Genomic DNA, 7244 nt, shown 5'->3' with positions numbered 1-7244 from the left:
GGCTCACTGAATTAGTTCCTTTCGTATGCACCTCAGGTATCTGGGGCCAACCCTGTTTCCTTGTTGGCCTTACTTATTGCATTCTCACAGTTTCTCAGTGGTCACCATGCCGGGCAGGGGATGGCAGCATCTGCTGGATCACAGTTTGGGGAGCCCTCATTCACATTTGGAGGCCAGAAATCAATCACTGATGGCTGTGACATTTCTTGTTGGTTAACATGGCAGAAGACATTTTCATTTCACGCTGCCCTGCCAAGTACTTCGAAGCCCTACCCAGGTCCTACTGCAATACCAGTGGTCCCAAGAGTTTTACAGAAGCCAATCATTAAAAATAATAACAACAAGCAATTACGAAGACAAATCAAAATGCCTCAGTGACTACATGTCCAACTCAAACTTTATTTAAATATTATCTTTTCCTCCTGCTTATAAAGCTTTATTTCACTCAAACTTGAATGATGAATCTTCCATACTGAAGTATCTTTGCCTAATTAATTCAAAGGAAAAAAAACAAAATGACTAGTAAGGAAAAATACAGGGTTTAACACACCTTTTAATTTGTTTTAACTATTTAAGGTTTAAAAATTGCTTAAAGTTTTTAATTTCAAATAGGAAAACATTATCTGAATTGAACACTCTAATGGCAAACCACTGTAAAATGTTTTCAGCTGCATCTGGGGCAGAGGGCCTAGTGATTATCTTCAAAGCACCCCAACTTTCTTCATGAGAAGGTCAGAAGTACACTGGTTTGTTTTATTGCACCATCCATTAGGTGATCTAAGTTGCCTTTCCTCTGGCAGGGACTTTATGTGTCAGAAGGGCATTATGCTTGACCTCCAAATTTGGCCCACAATTTACTGATGAGCTTCATAACCTTTGAGTTACCCTGATATTTTGACATATTTTCAGGGTTCTGGGTTACATCCTTGGAGAAGGCAATGGCACCCCACTCCAGTACTCTTGCTTGAAAAATCCCATGGACGGAGGAGCCTGGTAGGCTTCAGTCCATGGGATCGCTGAGGGTCGGACACGACTGAGCGACTTCACTTTCACTTTTCACTTTCATGCATTGGAGAAGGAAATGGCAACCCACTCCAGTGTTCTTGCCTGGAGAATCCCAGGGATGGCGGAGCCTGGTGAGCTGCCGTCTATGGGGTCTCACAGAGTCGGACACGACTGAAGCGACTTAGCAGCAGGGTTACATCCTGGAAGGCCACCATAACTTCTGGGTCCTGCATGGCTGCAAGGACCTCTGGGTCACTAAAAATTTCTTTCATCCAGGCATTCATGGCATTCCAGGCATGCCCCCCTCCCATTCCATGCATTCCTCCAGGAAAATTACCAGGAATTCCCCCAGGAGAGCCACCTGGAAAAGAACCATACTGAGCTCCTGATTGTCCCCTGGCTGCTTCCTCCCTCTGGGCTCTCTCATGTTCTTCCCAAGCCTTCTTAACCCTTTGTGTTCTTTTTTTGATCTCTCACTCTTTGGGCTTTTTGCTCATACTTTCTCCAGTATCAGCAATTTTCTGGGCCTTTGGGCGAACCTCCATCAGCACTGCACTAGCATCTTCATAATCTAGCTTACAGGAAGAGGCAAGATCCCTGGCAGCTGCTTTCTGATGGCCCAGAAGTCTGTGTGCTTTCCCTCACTACATGTATGGCTGAGCTGCATCCACATGTATTTCAATAACTCTTCCACAGGCTTGGATGGCAGCATTTCCCTTCTGTAATTTGATGAAGACACTGGTTCTCCTGGCATACAGAATGGCCACACAAGGGGTTAGCTTGACGGCATCTTTAAACGACTCATTGGCATTCTGTGGCTCACCATCATTTAGGGCATCAATGGCAGACACTTATTTTTTTTTTTTTTTTTAGTCATTTGCCTGATCCATCATCTCCTTAGTTATCTCTACATTTTTATCTCCCATTTCTTGAGGGGCATTATGGTCTGGTTCAATCACACCTTCATTATCAAATTCTAGATCACTTTCCTCAGTTGATGGTTTTGTTGCAAGAAGGTGGACCCCTTCCAGGGCCCGAAACTGGGCTCTTGTCTTACACTCAGAAATGAATTGTCTGAGGAGACACATGTGCTGACAAAGCAAGAGATTTTATTGGGAAAGGGCACCCGGGTGGAGAGCAGTAGGGTAAGGGAACCCAGGAGAACTGCTCTGCCACATGGCTCGCAGTCTCGGGTTTTATGGTGATAGGATTAGTTTCCAGGTGGTCTTTGACCAATCATTCTAATTCAGAGTCTTTCCTGGTGGCACACGCATCGCTCAGCCAAGATGGATGCTAGCGAGAGGGATTCTGGGAAGTGGACACGCGGTGTCTCCTTTAGACCTTTCCTGAACTCTTCCGGTTGGTGGTGGCTTATTAGTTCCGTATTCCTTATCAGGATCTCCTGTCATAAAACAACTCATGCAAATGGTTACTATGGTACCTCCCCAGGGTGGGCAGTTTCAATCAGAGTGTTTCCCCTAACAGTTTGTCTGTATTTATGTTTTCCTTCACCTTCTTACTATCTGCTTTTGCTTCGTAGGTGTTTAATTCTGATTTAGTTTTATGAGAAACAGGTGGCATTTTAGCCCCCATACTCTCCACCCATTCCCTCAGGAAGCTCATTTCCTCTGTGTTCAGAACACTCCAGTCCTGCTCACACATTTACAGGAAGGCTCCAAGCTCTCTCATTTTGCAGGGGTCCATGGCCCAGGAGGCAGTGGGAGGTGGTGAGTGTAAGCTGCTGGCCAGATGCCTGGTCTGGGCACTACTTCAGCGTGACCACGTAAAGGGGAAGGATGCCCCAAGGCCGAACAAACTAGAACCTCCCTGGCCACTAGCTCTGCCCACCCAACTACCCTGGGTTCTTCTCCTGTTCATTCCTACTTTCTCTACCGTGGTCCTGCATGCTGATTAGAACCTTCTAGAAGTGTGGCTGTTCATGCTGTTGCCCACCTCTCCACGCATGCATTCTTACATTAACTCAAAACCTGTGCTCTAGAGGGATCAACCATCCAGTGTTTTCAAGAAGGTGGGAACTTTAGCCCCTAAAGGGGGTTATTTAGAATAGAATATTCTCTTGAGTGTGGCCATTAAATGGAACATGATGCCGTGAAGCCAAAAGGCCTTCTGGCCGGAGCAGCAGTCACAGCTCTGGGTGAGGAAGAATCATCTTGACATCAGATATTCTTTGATGTTTTTTCTAATTTGTCATTTTTAATTCTCTACTTTGTTATGTGATAGGTTTTCTTCCAGTTTATTGAGATAGAACTGATATACAGCACTATATGAGTGTTAGGTATACAACATAATGGTTTGACTTTTGTTGTTTAGTTCCTAAGTCCTATCCAACTCTTTGTGACTCCATGGACTGCAACAGGCCAGGCTTCCCTGTAGCTCTCTATCTCTGGGAGTTTGTTCAAACTCATGTGCCTTGAGTGGATGATGCCATCCAACCATCTCACCCTCACCCCACTGTCGCCCCCTCACCCTTCTTCTCACCCTCAATCCCTCCCAGCATCAGGGTCTTTTCAAATGAGTCGCTCTTCACATCAGGTGGCCAAAGTATTGGAGCTTCAGTGTCAGTCCTTCCAATGAATATTGAGGGATGATTTCCTTTAGGATTGACTGGTTTGATCTCCTTGCAGTCCAAGGGACTCTCAAGAGTCTTCTCAAGCACCACAGTTCAAAAACATCGATTCCTTGGCGCTCAGCTTTCTTTATGGTCCTATTCTCACATCCATACATGACTACTGGAAAAACCGTAGCCTTGACTATACATACCGATCTTTGTCGGCAAAGTAATATCTCTGCTTTTTAATGTGCTGTCTAGGTTTGTCGTAGCTTTTTTTCCAAGGAGCAAGCATTTTTTAATTTAGTGGCTGCAGTCACCATCTAAGGTGATTTTAGAGCCCAAGAAAATAAATTCTGTCACCGTTTCCTTTGTTTCCCCATCTAGTTGCCATGACATGATGGAATTGGAAACTATGATCTTCGTTTTTTGACTGTTGAGTTTTAACTAAGACCTGGTGCCCCCAAATAAATAAATACTTAAAAAAAAAAAACAACTCAGTGATGTGTGGTTTTCAGATGAAACGATCTTTGATTTCTTTTTAAAAACTTATTCTTGAGTATCACTTTTAATGTCATTACAAATAGCATCAAGTTTTCATTTTTATTTTCTAATTCTTTGTTGCTTGCATGTAGAAACAATTTGTATATATTGACCTTGAGACACTGCTTTATTCACTTACTGGGTCTAGCAGAATTTTTTATAGAATCCTTTATATAATCCTATATAGAATCCTTTATATAATTATAGAATCCTTTTATAGTTTATAAAATCCTTTAGATTTTCTGAAAGTGAATTTTTATCTCTATTTCCCTTGATCCTTTTCCTTTTTTGCCTGATTACATTGCCTTAGACTTCAGTAGAATGTTGAATAGGAGGGGTTAAAAACAGACCTCATTCAATATTTTAACATTAAGCTAAATTCAGTATAGAATTTGTGGAATCTCTTTTAGTTTTCCTAGAGTTTTTATTTTTATCATAGTTGTGTATCAAACATGGTCATGTGATTTTTTTGTACCTATTTTGTACATATTTTCTGTACCTCTTCTGTACCTAACCATGTGACTGTTTTTTATTCTGTTAGTAAACCAAACACGCATTCCTAGGATAATCCTTGGTTAGTCATATCATATTATTCTATTTATATACGGCTGGGTTAAATTTGCTCTTTGGTTAAGAAATTTTCTGCCTATGTTGAGGGGTATTACTCCATTGATTTTCCTTTTGTGAAGGGCTTATGGTTGCTTTATCATCATTTGATACTCGAGTTATGCTGGTATGCTGCTGCTACTGCTGCTAAGTCGCTTCAGTCATGTCCGACTCTGTGCAACACCATAGGTGGCAGCCCACCCGGCTCCCCCATCCCTGGGATTCTCCAGGCAAGAACACTGGAGTGGGTTGCCATTTCTTTCTCCAATGCATGAAAGTGAAAAGTGAAAGTGAGGTCGCTCAGTCATGTCCGACTCGTAGCGACCGCATGGACTGCAGCCTACCAGGCTCCTCTGTCCATGGGATTTTCCAGGCAAGAGTACTGGAGTGGGGTGCCATTGCCTTCTCCGATGCTGGTATAGTGGTCCCATAAAATGAATCAGAAACTGTTTTTCCTCTTTTATTCCTGAAAGAGTTTTGGAGGGATTCAAAAATCAATTTCTTTACCAGTTTTAATCAATTTATTAAGTTGTGTTTTTGAGGAATTTGTCTATTTCATCTACCTACATCATCAGGTTTGTGGCCTTTTGTCTTTAATAGTACCTTACTATCTTTCTAATTACTGTAGATTTATAGTCATGTTTCCTGTCTTATTTTGTATATTTATACTTTGTGCTTTTTCCCCCTAAATTGGTGTTGTTACTGTATATCAATTTTAATAATCCTTTCAAGAACCAACTTAGCTTGAAGAATTTTCTCTTTACTTCCACAAAATTTTTTCTGTTCTCTATTATTTTCTTTTGTCTATTGATATTGTGTTTGCTTCTTAGATTATTGATTTTAGAACTTTTTGTTTTCATATATTTTACTATATTATATATCTTACAATACATTGCTGTTGATTTTGCTTTAGTCAAACATCTTTCAGAGAAATTGGGAAACACAAAAGGTATATCTTTTTTAATCATTTCTGGCACTTTCAATCCTTCCTGCAGATTAAAGTTTCCAACTGGTGTTGTTTCTGTCCAGCCTACAGAACTTCCTTTAATATTTCTCACAGTATAGTTATACTGAAAGCAAGTTTTCTCAGGTTTTATTTTTCTGAAAATGCCTTTATCTCACCTTCATTTTTTAAGAGTTTTTATTGCTAAATATAGAATTCCAGACTAGCTGTTTGGACTTACTGGCAAAACTGTCATAATATTATATTACCAAAGAAAAGGAAAACAAACAAAAAGTAAATCTGTACCTCTTAAAGTTCCATCTTTGCCTTATCCTTGTGCTTGGAATTTTCAAAGAAATCCAGATCAAGAGGCATAAAATGCTATGACAACTAAACATAAATCCTGACATGTTTCTTAGCAGCTGGAGAACTTATGGAAATAAAGTTGACTCATGAAAGACCATGTGACAGCTTTAGATATGATCCAGAAGTTGATTAAAGGACTGGAAGCAAAGACTAACATTGAAAGAATGTCAGTACAACTGGAGATAGAATATCTATAGAACTATACCACTTGATGAAGAAAAAGACTGAGCAGTCATTCCATGACAGTCTTTAAATTTTTTTTAATTTAAGTATAGTTTATTTACAATGCAGTATTAGTTTCAGGTGTACAACATAATGATTTGATATTTTTATAGATTATACTCTAAAGTTTTTATGAAGTAATGACCATATTTCCTTGTGCTGTACAATATACCATTGCTGTTTACTTATGTGATACATAATAATTTGTATCTCAATTTCCTACCATATCTTGCTGCTTCCCCCTGTCTTGTCCCCACTGGTAATCACTGGTTTGTTCTATGTGTGAGTCTGTTTTGTTGTATTCATTTGTTTTATCATTTAGATTCAACATATACATGATAACATACCATGTTTATCTTTCTCAGCCTGGCTTATTTCACTGGTGTAATATCCTCAATGTCCATCCATGTTCTTGCAAATAGCAGAATTTCATGTTTTTCTGGCTAATATTCCATTGTGTGGGATAACATCACCTTTATATCTTGATTCGGAGAAGGCAATGGCACCCCACTCCAGTACTCTTGCCTGGAAAATCCATGGACAGAGGAGCCTGGTAGACTGCAGTCCTTGGGGTCGCTAAGCAGAGTCGGACATGACTGAGCGACTTCACTTTCACTTTTCACTTTCATGCATTGGAGGAGGAAATGGCAACCCACTCCAGTGTTCTTGCCTGGAGAATCCCAGGGACGGCGGAGCCTGGTGGGCTACCGTCTATGGGGTCACACAGAGTCGGAGACGGCTGAAGTGACTTAGCATTAGCATAGCATATCTTGATTGCTTTCATATCTTGGTTATTGTAACTACGGCTGCTCTGAACATTCGGGGTGCATGTATCTTTTAGAATTAGAGGTTTTGTTTTGTTTTTTGATAAATACCCAGGAGTAGAATTGCAGGATTATGTGGTAGTTCTATTTTCAGGTTTGAGAAACTTCCATAGTGTTTTATAGTGACAGTGTCTATTAAGAAGAGGTGGCAAGAATACGCAGAAGA

At 40.6% G+C, this 7244-nt stretch overlaps 1 pseudogene; it reads right to left on the bottom strand.

The window, feature by feature from the left end:
* Window positions 1-680: 680 nt before the first annotated feature.
* On the bottom strand, window positions 681-3309 carry LOC102398962 (annotated as a pseudogene).
* Window positions 3310-7244: the final 3935 nt, after the last annotated feature.

Source organism: Bubalus bubalis, chromosome 1 (assembly GCF_019923935.1).
Source record: "Bubalus bubalis isolate 160015118507 breed Murrah chromosome 1, NDDB_SH_1, whole genome shotgun sequence".
Classification (NCBI taxonomy): Eukaryota; Metazoa; Chordata; class Mammalia; order Artiodactyla; family Bovidae; genus Bubalus; species Bubalus bubalis.
The sequence above is the reverse complement of the archived record's forward strand: the minus strand, read 5'-3'. Positions and strand labels throughout refer to the sequence as shown.